Source organism: Heptranchias perlo, unplaced genomic scaffold (genome assembly GCF_035084215.1).
Source record: "Heptranchias perlo isolate sHepPer1 unplaced genomic scaffold, sHepPer1.hap1 HAP1_SCAFFOLD_138, whole genome shotgun sequence".
Lineage (NCBI taxonomy): Eukaryota > Metazoa > Chordata > Chondrichthyes > Hexanchiformes > Hexanchidae > Heptranchias > Heptranchias perlo.
This window is the reverse complement of record NW_027138624.1, coordinates 1,035,112-1,050,170: the sequence shown is the minus strand read 5'-3', so window position 1 is coordinate 1,050,170 and position 15,059 is coordinate 1,035,112. Positions and strand designations below refer to the sequence as shown.

The window sequence follows — 15,059 nt, the reverse complement described above, 5'->3', positions numbered from 1 at the left end:
AGGACTGCGAACAAGACGGTGTGAAAATTTAAACAATGGATATGCATAAATGGATGCCATGCTTCTTTATAAAGTGAGTGTTTATATTATGTGTGCCATTTATAAATTTATTTTGATTATTTTTACAATATGATATATCTTGTTATAAATATATATGATTGCATCTGTGACACTTATAAATACATTTGGGTGTAACTGTGTGGTGGTTATCATTATATCTCTGTGTATCTGTGTTATGTATTTGTGTGTAATAAAAAATAAGAAATAGAGAAATAAATATCCGGAAAATACATTGACATTATATACACCCCAATAAATGAATAAATAATACAGATACATCTAAATGCATTTGTAAGCAGCAGTCATGAAAGGCAATTACTTCGAATGGCTTCGGGATGAGCCGGTGGGCGTCAAAACGTGCCGTGGATCGAGACCGGGTTGGTTATTGCGGGAAGAGCAAATCAACTGGGCCGAAAAATCAACTGCAGCACAAGCAACAAATAAAATAGGAGTCAAAATAACAGATGTCAAAAGTGGGATTCGAACCCACGCCTCCAAAGGAGACTGCGACCTGAACGCCATCCTGACTGATAAATGATCCCTTCATTTGCCACCTTTTCCAGATTGAAAGCCCGCCCCCACCCCGGAGAAAGTTTCACTCACTCCAGTGCTTGGTAAGATGAATGCTGCTGGAAAGGCTCGGTGAGCGGAATGCCACCTCCCCGGGTTTTCCTGAGCCTAATATACTTTATTCCTATTTAATCATGGGAATATCCGCAATCAGCAGCTAAAAAGGGTTAAAAGCTGAATCACAGAGAAAGGGAAATCCACGTTAAATCTAATAATATTGTGAGCAAAACTCGCTGGTGGTCTCGTGGTTAAGATTCGGCGCTTTTATCACCTCGGCTCGGGTTCGTTTTCCGATCAGGGAATCTATTTTTACCAAACAGTTCACTGAATTACACAAAATAATTCAAGTATCTCAGATGATTCTTTTAATCACCATTAATAAACCCACAACTTTCTGTTTCGCACTGAATGAAATGCTAACAAGTTTGCCGAGTGACTGTCGAAAGTACGCTAACTTTTGTAACTTTCATCCCTTCTCATTTTACGCAATGCTTAATACTGTTCACTGGTTTTGAGACCAGGAATCTGGAGCAGCCGTTGTTGAATGTGAAAGGATTGCAGCCCAATTTGCACGATAGAAAGCTCGCGCCTGGAAGTTTGTGAGGAGCAAGTTCCATCAATTTTTTGCTGACCCGGGATTAAACCGGGAGTTTTTCGAGTGTGAGGCCAACATGATAAACATTACACCGCGAAAATATCGATTTAGTCCAGCCCAGGTCAGATGGAAGTGTTAAGGGAGAAAGTGAACTGCTGACTCCCACTTCTGGGGGATATCCCAAAGCGCTTCATGGAGGTGTAATCAAAAACATAGAATCATAGAATCACAGGAGGACATTCGGCCCATCGTGCCTGTGCCAGCTCTTTAAACTAAATAGTGCAATTTTAAAGGGGTTGCAGGAACAGAGAGACCTGGGGGCATACGCACACAAATCTTTGAAGGTGGCAGGACAAGTTGAATAGATTGTAAAAAAAAATGTCCGGAATCGTTGACTTCATTAATAGAGGCATAGAGTACAAAAGCAAGGAACTTATGATAAACATTTATAAATCACTGGTTAGGCCCCAGCTGGCCATCACACAATTCTGCCCACCACACTTTAGGAAGGATGTCAAGGCCTTGGAGAGGGTGGAAAGGTGATTTACTAGAATGGAGCCAGGGATGAGGGATTTCAGTGCGGTGGAGAGACTGGAGAAGCTGGGGTTGTTCTCCTTTGAGCAGAGACGGTTAAGGGGAGATTTAACAGGGGTCTTCAAAATCATGAACGGTTTTGATAGAATAAATCAGGAGAAACTATTTCCAGTGCCAGAAAGGATGGTGACCAGAGGACACAGATTTAAGGTAATTGGCAACAGAGGTCAGACGGGGAGAATGTTTTTACGCAGCGAGTTGTCATGATCTGGAATGCACTGCCTGAAAGGGTGGTGGAAAAAGATTCAATAATAACATTCAAAGGGGAACTGGATAAATACTTGAAGGGGAAAATGTTGCAGGGCGATGGGGAAAGGGAAGGGGAGCGGGTCTAATTGGATAGCTCTTTCAAAGAGTTGGCACGGGCACGATGGGCCGAATGGCCTCCTTCTGTGATGTTTTCACGCTGTGATTCTATGTTATGGAGGATTTTCTGATGCAGTGGATATTCGGGGCAGAGGACCAAGTGGGGATTGAGCTCGACGGCAAGTGTATACAGTTCGTTCAAAGGACTGAAGCCGATGGTTTCATTCTTCCCGTCGTTTAGCAGCAGGAAATTACTCGGACATGCAGGCGACTTTTTTTGTCTTCATTCATGGGATGTGGGTGTCAATGGCAAGGTCAGCATTGATTGACCATCCCTAATAGCTCTTGAGAAGGTGCTGGTGACCCGCCTTCGTGAACTGCACCTTTCGTTGACTGTGTCATTGACGTTTTCTGGATAGAGAGAAACTATTTCCTCTGGTTGGGGATTCTAGGACTCGGGGGCACAGTCCAAAAATTAGAGCCAGACCTTTCAGGAGTGAGATTAGAAAACACTTCTACAAACAAAGGATGGTAGAAGTTTAGAGCTCTCTTCCGCAAAGGGCAATTGATGCTAGCTTAATTGTTAATTTTAAATCTGAGATAGACAGCTTTTTGGCAACCAAAGGTATTAAGGGATATGGGCCAAAGGCAGGTATATGGAGTTAGATCACAGATCAGCCATGATCTTATCAAATGGATGAGCGGGCTCGAGGTGCTGAATGGCTGACTCCTGTTCCTATGGTACATTTCCCCAAGTGTCTGTTCTCTCCATAGTTGTTGAATGACCGCCTTGTGCTTCCAGCATATTTTCGTTCAAAGCTCGGTTCAGGGACGAGCCGGTGGGCGTCAAAACGTGCCGTGGATCGAGACCGGGTTGGTTGTTGCGGGAAGAGCAAATCAACTGGGCCGAAAAATCAACTGCAGCTCAAGCGACAAATAAAATAGTAGATGTCAGAAGTGGGATTCGAACGCACGCCTCCAAATGAAACTGCGATCTGAACGCAGCGCCTTAGTCCGCTCGGCCACCCTCACTGACAAATGATTCCCTCATTCGCCACCCTTTCCACATTGAGACCCCCCGCCAGGAGACAGTTTCACTCACTCCAGTGCTTGGTAAGATAAATGCTGCTGGAAAGGCTCGGTGAGCGGGATGCCACCTCCCCGGGTTTTCCTGAGCCGATTGCACTTTATTCCTATTGAAACACGGGAATATCCGCAATCAGGAGCTAAAAAGAATTAAAAGCTGAATCACAGAGAAAGGGAATTCCATGTTAAATCTGATAATACAACCAGCAGAGTTCCCTGGTGGTCTAGTGGTTAGGATTTGGCGCTATTACCTTCGTCGCCTCGGTGCGATTCCCGGTCAGGAAAGCAACTTTTGAACATTTGTTATGTTAATCGCATGGAAGAGAAAAAAAAGACAATCATTGTTTTAATCACCATTAATTAACCGATAAGGTTATTTTGCAGAATGAAAGGCCACTGAGGGAATTTGGAAAACTTTAATAATTTCTTTTATGCGATGAACTTTTTATCCCTTCTCATTTTACACACTGTATTTTTAAGGGCTCGGTTTAAAATGTTCAGTGCTCGTGAGACCACGAATTTGTGTTCAATTTAACAGGACCGGCTATTTCACAATGAGAAAATAAAAATGCCCCAACATAATGTTTCTGCCCGGGATTGAACCGGGGACCTTTCGCGTGTAAAGCAAACGTGATAACCACTATACTACAGAAACCTCTGTTCAATCATCAGCCAGAAGTTCGAATGACGGCATTGATTATCTTTCATAACAATTCAATTGATCGAAGTTGCACAAGTCACAAAAGAAAAATGTTCATTTCAAAGTTATTAAACTCCCAAATGTGGCCTGCCTTGTTTGGACAGGGGATGACCCTGACGTCACAGCCTCAACAAAGCATATTCGCAACATTTCCATTGGGAACAGGAGGAGGCCATTTCGACCCTTGAACCTCTTCCGCCCTTCAATTGGATCAGAGATGATCTGAACCTCAAATCCATTTTCCTGCCTTTGCTCCCTATCCCTCGATACCCTGACCCAACAAAAATCGATCGATCTCAGTCTTGAAAGCTTCAATTGGCCCCAGCATCCACAGGCTTTTGGGGGACAGAGTTCCCGACTTCTACTGCCCATTGTGTAAAAAAGTGCTTCCTGATTTCGAACCTGAATGGTATGGTTTTAATTTTAAGGTTCTGTCCCCCTCGTTCTTGATTCCCCAGAGGAAATTGATTCTCTCTCTCTATTCTATCGAATCATTTAAAGATGTGAAACACCTCGCTCAGACTGCCCCTCAATCTTCTATACTCGGGGGAATACGAGCCGAGTCCATGCAGCCTGTCCTCATAATTTAACCTTTTCAGCCCCGGTAACATTCTGGTGAATCTGCTCTGCACCCCCTCCAAGGCCAATCTATCCTTCCTGAGGTGCAGTGTACAAAACTGAACGCAGTTACTCCAGACGCAGTCTAACCAGAGCTTTATATAACTGGAACATAACTTCCACTTCTTTATATTCCAGCCCCTGAGATAAAGGCTCACACTCCGTTAGCCTTTTAAATTATTTTTGGACCCATCCGTTAGCTTTTACTGATTTATGGAAATGAACCGTTAATTCTCTCTGCTTCTCCACAGTTGCTAGCTTCTTACCTTTTGGAAAATATCCTGACCATAGGTCCAAAGTGGATTACCCCACATTGAACTCCATCTGCCATTGTTTTGCCCACTCACTTAATCTATCAATGTCCCTTTGCAACTTTCCAATCGCATTCCACACTACTCACTGTACCACCTGAATTAGTTTCATCAGCAAACTTGGATATACGACTCCCTGTTCCTTCATCTAAGTCATTGATAAATATGATGACAAGCTGAGACCCCAGTTACAGATCCCTGGGGGACACCACTAGTCCCATGCTGCCCATTGGAGGATGTATCTTTTATCCCTACTCTCTGTCTCCTATCTCCGAACCAATTCTCTACCCATGTCAATGCATTGCCTCAAGTTGATGCACTTTCATTTTTGCCAACAGTCTCTTGTGTGGAACCTTATCAAATGCCTGTCGGAATTCTATGTAAATAATATCATAGGAACATAGGAACAGGAGTCGGCCAATCACGCCCCTCGTTCCTGCTCCGTCATTTGATATGATCATGGCTGATCTGTGATCTAACTCCACATACCCGCCTTTGGCCCATATCCCTTAATACCTTTGATTGCCAAAAAGCTATCTATCTCAGACCTAAATTTAGCAATTGAGCTCGTATCAATTGCCGTTTGTAGAAGAGAGTTCCAAACTTCCACCACACTTTGTGTGCAGAAATGTTTTCTAATCTCGCTCCTGAAAGGACCGGCTCTAATTTTGAGACAAAATGGTGGCAAGTTCGCCGGACATCTTGGACAAAATGTCTGTAAGTACGGCGGCCATCTTGGACAAATTGGCGGCAAGTCGTTCACGGCTGTTCCACAGGAACAGAAGGAGGCCATTGAACTCCTCAAGCCTCTTATATCGGAACTGAAGGTCATTCAGCCTCTGAAAGCTGTTGCACAGGGAAAGGAGGAGGCCATTCAGCCCCTCAAGCCCGTTACAACGTTACTGGAGGCCGATCATCCCCTCAAGCCTGTTACATAGAATCAGGAGGAGGCCATTCAGCCCTTCGAGCCTGTTATACAGTAACTTGAGGCCAATCAACCCCTCAAGCCTGTCAAATAGCAAAAGGAGGAGGCCATTCAGCCCCTCGAGCCTCTTATATGGGATCTGAAGGCCATTCAGCACTTCGCGCCTTTTATTCAGGAACTGGACGCCAATCAACCCTTCAAGCCTGTCAGATAGCAAAAGGAGGAGGCCATTCAGGCCCTGGAGCCCCTTACACCAGATCTGGTGGCCAAAAAGCCCCTCAATCCTGTTACATAGGAACAGGAGGAGGCCACTCAGTCCCTCGAGCGTGTTATACGGGAACTGAAGGCCATTCAGCCCTTCGAGCCCATTACACCGGAACTGGAGGCCAGACAGACCCTCCAGCCTGTTATATAGGAACAGGAGGAGGACATTCAACCCTTCGAGCCAGTTATACAGGAACTTGCCGCCAATCAACCCTTCAAGCTTGTCAGATAGCAACAGGAGGAGGCCATTCAGCCCCCGAGCCCGTTACACCAGCCCTGGAGGCCAATCAGCCCCTCAAGCCTGTTACATAGGAACAGCAGCAGGACATTCAGCCCCTCGAGCGTGTTATACGGGAACTGAAGGCCATTCAGCACCTCGAGCCTATTACACTGGAATAGGACTCGGCCATTAAGCCCCTTGAGCTTGTGGCATTGGAACAGGAGGAGGCCATTCAGCCCTTCGAGACTGTTAAACAGGATCTGGATGCAATTCAGCCCCTCGCGCATGTTACATAGGAACAAGGGGAGTCCATGAAGCCACACGAGCCTGTTACATAGGAACAGGAGTAGACAATTCAGCTCCTCAACCTGTTCCGCCATTCAATTAGATCATGGCTGATCTGTATCTTAAATCCATCTACCCGCCTTGGTTCCTTAATCCTTAATACCCTTGCCTAACAAATGTCTATCAATCTCCGTTTTGAAATTTCGGATTGACCCCCAGCTTCAACAGACTTTTGTGGGAGAGAGTTCCAGATTTCCACTACCCTTTTGTGAAGAAGTGCTTCCTGACATCACCCTTGGACGGCCTAGATCTAATTTTAAGGTTATGCCCCTTTGTTCTCGACTCCCCCGACAGAGGAAGTAGTTTCTCTCTATTTCCCCTAAAAACTCCTTTCATCATCTTAAACATCTCAATTCAATCAAGCCTTAATCTTCCATATTCAGGGGAATACAAGCCTTGTCTATTCAACCTGTCCTCATAATTTAACCCTTTTAACCCCGATATCATTCTGGTGAATCTGCGCTGCAGCCCTTCCAAGGCCAACATATCCTTCCTGAGGTGCAGTGCCCAGAACTGAATGCAGTCCTCCAGATGGGCTCCAACCAGAGCTCTGTACAGCTGGAACATAACTTCCACCCCTTTATATTCCAGCCCTCTTGAAATAAAGGCCAACATTCTCTTCGCCTTTTGAATTATTTTTGTCCACTAGCTTTCAATGATTTCTGTACTTGGACCCCTAAATCTCTCTGCTCCTCCACAGTTCTGAGCTCCTCACCATTTAGAAAACTCTCTGATCTATCTTTCTTAGATCCGAAGTGGATGACCTCACATTTCCCCTCATTGAACTCCATTTGCCACAGTTTTGCCCACTCACATAATCTCTCAATGTCCCGGGGATGCTTGGAGCTTTTGTTTGTTTGGAGAATGCTTTATATCAGATCGTTATTGTAAAAAGATTACAATTGAGTTTTATTTTGTACAGTTTGAACAAGATCATTATTCCCCGATTAGTAAAATGTCCGTGTTTTTCAGATAGTGGAGACAGTTCAGAGATAGTTGCCTTTTTGTCAACTTTAATGAAGTGAAATTTTGCTGATTTAAAATCAGCTGTATTTCTAAGCTTGAAAAAGCAGCTCCTCTGTTAGGTGAGGCTTCACTCCCAATGTCTCAGTGTTTCCGCTTGTTCTGATATCAGTGTAACATTTGAAGGACTCCAGGTAATGAAAAGTGAAACCCCTTCAGATTATCTCAGCCCACTCGTTCTATCCAGTGCCTAACAGTGCCTGCTCTTCAGAGGGTGACAGATTCACACTACACTGGACCTTGTTTTAGACATTAACTGCAAAACAAATTGATGAAACAGTAAGAGAACAAACAAATAGTCGCAGTAAGACAACAGTTTTACTGTAAAGCTGAACCAGATCCTTATTGGAAAAAAAAAATCACAAATACTATACGAAACTGTGACTGAACTTTTGAACATCCTGGTTCTTTGTTTTCTTTTTCTCCCGAACTATGGAAACTGTCGACTTGATTAACATTCTCAGAGATTCCAAACAGACTCACCAGTTTGAAAAAGACAGGCTGATAAATGACTTCAAAACAGTGACTGGGAGCCAGTCATTTTAAGCAATGGTCTGTTTAATTCAAGAGAAGCTGCCAATCAAAACTGTACGAGAAGAAATGACCCCGGAGGATTATATCTGAATCAAATGTTTGACTTTGTGAGGTGCAGGCTGCCTTGAAGAGGTGCTAACCACTCACGCAATATCGAGGCCCCCTGCTGGTGAGAAGCCGCTCAACAGCGCAGCCAGGCCTGACTGCTCGCAGGAATCAGGTAAATCACCAGACAGCACCAATCTCACGGACTGTCTGCATCTCAACGACAGGGTGCAGGTTAATCACATGGGGGTTAATCGACCCCCGCGCCCGGATTCGGGGGTTATCGAATTTAACCCCGTGCATATCTTTATATATATTTTACATGGAATACAGCACGGCACAGAAACAGGCCATTCAGCCCATCTGGATAAAGAAGTTCCCCTGAATTTCTTATTTGACAACAACTTCTGGAGTACAAAATATAATTAAACACATAATCTAATATTATGTGTATATTTTTTAACATCGAATGTACAGTACAGCACAGTACAGTGTCCAGTCGGCCCGACTACTATTTCTACTTTACAAAGCTACTTTTTTAATATAAAATACAATACAATATATTTTTATACAAATATTACTTAGAATTCAGCACGTCACGGAAACAGGCCATTCGGCCCATCTGGGTAATTAAATATCCCACAGTGTTCCCACAGTGACCAAGTGATCCGACAGTGCACCCAGTAATAGTGCCCCATTGATCCACAGTGTCCCAGTGATCTAAAGTGCACCCAGTAATCCCAAAGTGATTGCAGGGTGACCCATTGATACCACAGTGCATTTGTGATAGTGCCTCAGTCATGCACAGTGTCGCAATGATCCATAGTGCACCCACTGATCTCACAGTGATCGCAGCGTGACCCAGTGATCCCACAGTGAACGCAGCGTGACCCAGTGATCCCACAGTGCACCCAGTGAGCCCACAGTGATCGCAGCGTGACCCAGTGATCCCACAGCGCACCCAGTGATCCCACAGTGATCGCAGCGTGACCCAGTGATCCTACAGTGCACCCAGTGATCCCACAGTGATCGCAGCGTGACCCAGTGATCCTACAGTGCACCCAGTGATCCCACAGTGATCGCAGCGTGACCCAGTGACCCTACAGTGCACCCAGTGATATTGCCGCAGTGATCCAAAGTGTCTCAGTGATCCCAAAGTGCCCCAGTTCTCTCAAAGTGATCTCACTGATCCCACAGTGTCCCAGTGATCCTAAAATACCCCAGTGAACCTGCAGTGTCCCAGTGATCCCACAGCAACCTGTGACCCCACAGTGCTCCCATTGATCCCACAGTGACCCAGACAAAACTCACGTGAGTCTCATTGGGTGCAGCCTATGTTAAAGGCCTCGGTCAGTGCCCTTTGGAGAGAAAGCCTGTAGTTTGTGGTCAACTTACAGTTTGTGGCTTTTTCCAAACAGCCAAAGAGTTCAAACAAATTCATGACATTTAAAAGAGCCAAAGCAAAACGTTTTTTAAAAAACCGAACGCACGGCAAGATCCCTCATCAGTTACAGGGACAATCTCTCAGCAACATTCAATTACACAGAAACAAAGCCCAGTTTATAAAGGAGAAGAATCTAAGTTGTAAATGATTGAGAGACACTCTTTATCGACAACAACTTGTATTTATATCTTACAGCAACTACTACAACATCAATTTGCATTATTACATATATATGTATTTGCATAATACAACTACTATTACAAAGCCTCCATAAAGGATGTGGGGAAAGAGCAAAGGGGGAAATGGGACTAATTTGACAGCCCTTTCAAAGAGCTGGCACAGGCACAGTGGGCCGAAAGGCCTCCTCTTGTGCCATAGTTACCATGAAACCTTAAAACTATGAACAACAACTCCAATGTCATGAACCTGAAACAAAATGGACACCAGTAACGCAGTCATCATAATGAGGGGCAAGCTGGACATCTTACTGAGGGGCAAGGCGGCCATTTAACGGAGGGGCAAGGCGGCCATTCAACTGAGGGGCAAGGCGGCCATTTAACTGAGGGGCAAGGCGGCCATTTAACTGAGGGGCAAGGCGGCCATTTTACTGAGGGGCAAGGCGGCCATTTAACTGAGGGGCAAGGCTGCCATTTAACTGAGGGGCAAGGCTGCCATTTAACTGAGGGGCAAGGCTGCCACTTAATTGTGGGGCAAGGCTGCCATTTAACTGAGGGGCAAGGCGGCCATTTAACTGAGCGGCAAGGCGGCCATTTAAATGAGGGGTAAGGCTGTCATTTAACTGAGGGGCAAGGCTGTCATTTAACTGAGTGGCAAGGCGGCCATTTAACTGAGGGGCAAGGCGGCCATTTAACTGAGGGGCAAGGCGGCCATTTAACTGAGGGGCAACGCGGCCATTTAACTGAGGGGCAAGGCGGCCATTTAACTAAGGGGCAAGGCGGCCATTAAAATGAGGGGCAAGGCGGCCATTTAACAGAGGGGCAAGGCTGTCATTTAACTGAGGGGCAAGGCGGCCATTTAACTGAGTGGCAAGGCGGCCATTTAACTGGGGGGCAAGGCGGTCATTTAACTGTGAGGCAAGGCGGCCATTTAACTGCGGGGCAAGGCGGCCATTTAACTGAGGGGCAAGGCGGCCATTTAACTGCGGGGCAAGACGGCCATTTAACTGAGGGGCAAGGCGGCCATTTAACTGAGTGGCAAGGCGGCCATTTAACTAAGGGGCGAGGCGGCCATTTAACTGAGGGGCAAGGCGGCCATTTAACTGTGTGGCAAGGCGGACATTTAACTGAGGGGCAAGGCTGCCATTTAACTGAGGGGCAAGGCTGCCATTTAATTGAGGGGCAAGGCTGCCATTTAACTGATGGGCAAGGCGGCCATTTAACTGAGCGGCAAGGCGGCCATTTAAATGAGGGGTAAGGCTGTCATTTAACTGAGGGGCAAGGCTGTCATTTAACTGAGTGGCAAGGCGGCCATTTAACTGAGGGGCAAGGCGGCCATTTAACTGAGGGGCAAGGCGGCCATTTAACTGAGGGGCAAGGCGGCCATTTAACTGAGGGGCAAGGCGGCCATTAAACTGCGGGGCAAGGCGGCCATTTAACTGAGAGGCAAGGCTGTCATTTAACTGAGGGGCAAGGCGGCCATTTAACTGAGGGGCAAGGCGGCCATTTAACTGGGGGGCAAGGCGGCCATTTAACTGTGAGGCAAGGCGACCATTTAACTGAGGGGCAACGCGACCATTTAACTGAGGGGCAAGGCGGCCATTTAACTGAGTGGCATGGCGGCCATTTAACTGTGGGGCAAGGCGGACATTTAACTGAGGGGCAAGGCGGCCATTTAACTGCGGGGCAAGGCGGCCATTTAACTGAGGGGCAAGGCGGCCATTTAACTAAGGGGCAAGGCGGCCATTAAAATGAGGGGCAAGGCGGCCATTTAACAGAGGGGCAAGGCTGTCATTTAACTGAGGGGCAAGGCGGCCATTTAACTGAGGGGCAAGGCGGCCATTTAACTGGGGGGCAAGGCGGTCATTTAACTGTGAGGCAAGGCGGCCATTTAACTGCGGGGCAAGGCGGCCATTTAACTGAGGGTCAAGGCGGCCATTTAACTGCGGGGCAAGACGGCCATTTAACTGAGGGGCAAGGCGGCCATTTAACTGAGGGGCAAGGCGGCCATTTAACTAAGGGGCGAGGCGGCCATTTAACTGAGGGGCAAGGCGGCCATTTAACTGTGTGGCAAGGCGGACATTTAACTGAGGGGCAAGGCTGCCATTTAACTGAGGGGCAAGGCTGCCATTTAATTGAGGGGCAAGGCTGCCATTTAACTGATGGGCAAGGCGGCCATTTAACTGAGCGGCAAGGCGGCCATTTAAATGAGGGGTAAGGCTGTCATTTAACTGAGGGGCAAGGCTGTCATTTAACTGAGTGGCAAGGCGGCCATTTAACTGAGGGGCAAGGCGGCCATTTAACTGAGGGGCAAGGCGGCCATTTAACTGAGGGGCAAGGCGGCCATTTAACTGAGGGGCAAGGCGGCCATTAAACTGCGGGGCAAGGCGGCCATTTAACTGAGAGGCAAGGCTGTCATTTAACTGAGGGGCAAGGCGGCCATTTAACTGAGGGGCAAGGCGGCCATTTAACTGGGGGGCAAGGCGGCCATTTAACTGTGAGGCAAGGCGACCATTTAACTGAGGGGCAACGCGGCCATTTAACTGAGGGGCAAGGCGGCCATTTAACTGAGTGGCATGGCGGCCATTTAACTGTGGGGCAAGGCGGACATTTAACTGAGGGGCAAGGCGGCCATTTAACTGCGGGGCAAGGCGGCCATTTAACTGAGGGGCAAGGCGGCCATTTAACTGAGGGGCAAGGCGGCCATTTAACTGAGGGGCAAGGCGGCCATTTAACTGAGGGGCAAGGCGGCCATTTAACTGAGGGGCAAGGCTGTCATTTAACTGAGGGGCAAGGCGGCCATTTTGTTAAGGAGCTAGTCGGCCATTGACCTGTGAGGCAAGGCGGCCATTTAACTGAGGGGCACGGCGGCCACTTAACTGAGGGGCAAGGCGGCCATTTAACTGAAGGGCAAGGCGGCCATTTAAGTGAGGGGCAAGGCTGTCATTTAACTGAAGGGCAAGGCGGCCATTTAACTGAGGGGCAAGTCGGCCATTTAACTGAGGGGCAAGTCGGCCATTGAACTGAGGGTCAAGGCGGCCATTTAACTGAGGGGCAAGGCGGCCATTTAACTGAGGGGCAAGGCGGTCATTTAACTGAGGGGCAAAGCGGCCATTTAACTGAGGGGCAAGGCGGCCATTTAACTGAGGGGCAAGGCGGCCACTTAACTGAGGGGCATGGCGGCCATTTAACTGAGGGGCAAGGCGGCCATTTAACTGCGGGGCAAGGCGGCCATTTAACTGCGGAGCAAGGCGGCCATTTAACTGAGGGGCAAGGCGGCCACTTAACTGAGGGGCAAGGCGGCCATTTTACTGAGGGGCAAGGAGGCCATTTAACTGAGGGGCAAGGCTGTCATTTAACTGAGGGGCAAGGCGGCCATTTAACTGAGAGGCAAGGCGACCATTTAACTGAGGGGCAAGGCGGCCATTTAACTGAGGGCCAAGTCGGCCATTTAACTGAGGGGCAAGGCTGCCATTTAACTGAGGGGCAAGGCGGCATTTAACTGAGGGGCAAGGCGGCCATTTATCTGAGGGGCATGGCGGCCATATAACTGAGGACAATGCTGCCATTGAACTGAGGGGCAAGGCTGCCATTTAACTGAGGGGCAAGGCTGCCATTTAACTGAGGGGCAAGGCTGCCATTTAACTGAGGGGCAAGGCGGCCATTTAACTGAGGGGCAAGTCGGCCATTTAACCGAGGGGCAAGGCGGCCATTTAACTTTGGGGCAAGGCGGCCATTTAACTGAGGGGCAAGGCGGCCATTTAACTGAGGGGCAAGGCGGCCATTTAACTGAGGGGCAAGGCGTCCATTTAACTGAGGGGCAAGGCGGCCATTTAACTGAGGGGCAAGATGAAGCTTGCTGTGGTGTGAGTCACGGAGAGGGTTCATTTGCTGTTCCTGTTAAATCACTGTTGAACTATAGTTAAAGATGCAAACGGAGTGAGAATGGCACTAGCTGGTGTGTAACACAAAGGCAGCGGAGCAGTGAGGGAATCAAGGACCAAAAGGTGAACTTCTGCAAAAAAATTGATTAATATTTAATTATTTGGGCGTAATGCTTATGGAGAAGGAGAGACCAGACATTCGGAGGAAAGGTCCATTTAACCATTTTGTGTAGTGTTTGAAATTCCAGCTTCTATTAAATAAATCAGAGTAAAATTGGACTCAATCTGAATGCAGTTCTGATCCAGGATTTGGTTCATTCCTCCATTATTCATATTTTTATTTAATCTGAAACAATAACAGTATTTGTAACAGTAACAGAGCAGGAGAGTGCTGCGGGACCCTGTCCAGTTTAGTAACACAGCAGAAGGGGTAAGACTACATTGTGATTTATTACAGAATCCAGCAGCTCACTGGGAAAGTTACACATGGTCCAGATGGAGGAGCAAAAAGATGCAAAGTGATTTTACACTTTAATTTGGGGCAGTGATTTTTATCTCCAAAAGGTTAAAATTTAAGTTTAAATAATGGGCTCTTTCTCCTAAAGAAACTTCAGGCACAAACCATGGCTTTATGAACAAAACAATCATTTATTATTCTTCATACGCTAGAAAAATTTACATTAGAATTTAATCAACATCTTTGGATTATACCCGATTTAGAATTGCTTTAACACCAATAAAACAACACATTCTGAATTCCCAAAATGCATAACCGTTTGGAAATCCAATATCTATCTTCGACTAAGCTGATAACGAAAGTTATATCCTTATGGTTGACTCAAGCTTGCCTGGAAGATTCCAGTCGTTTTGATGGATACCGTTGTAGTGTAGCCTGTCTTACTCTTGTATCCAGGTCATCTGCTTCACAGGCAATCTGTAAACCAGCATCGAGGCATCAAGCTGGGAGGTAGCGAGCAGTCAGGAAGATTCCAGGTGAGGTGGTGCTGTCAGGAGGCGAAAGGTGAGTTTGGAGCAGCAGTGGTGGATCTGCGTCTCTCTCCACTCAACTTCTGCCCAGCTTCTTTGTAACATAGAAACACACCTCTGGGACGTTAGCTTATCAAAAATAGTTTCCTACAAATACAGCCCACGATTGATTGACATTTCACTAGTTTTCTCTCAGTGTCCACACCGTAACCAAGTCAAGCCGGCAGGAGTTCAAACCATCTCCAGCCCTCCTGGAATCGTTATTATTGCTATGGTGATCTATCCTCTGCTGTGTGGTCTTTCACAACGTGTCATTAACAGTCCTTCTAACAGCCCTTCCTCCTTTTGATCGTTCTTTTCCTTCAGACATGC

The 15,059-nt window shown here is 46.9% G+C and overlaps 1 non-coding gene across 1 annotated transcript; it reads right to left on the bottom strand.

Annotated features, from left to right (window-relative positions):
- Positions 1-3,793: 3,793 nt before the first annotated feature.
- trnav-uac (transfer RNA valine (anticodon UAC)) lies at positions 3,794-3,866 on the bottom strand. Its single transcript has one exon. It is a non-coding gene; the product is annotated as a tRNA-Val (tRNA).
- Positions 3,867-15,059: the final 11,193 nt, after the last annotated feature.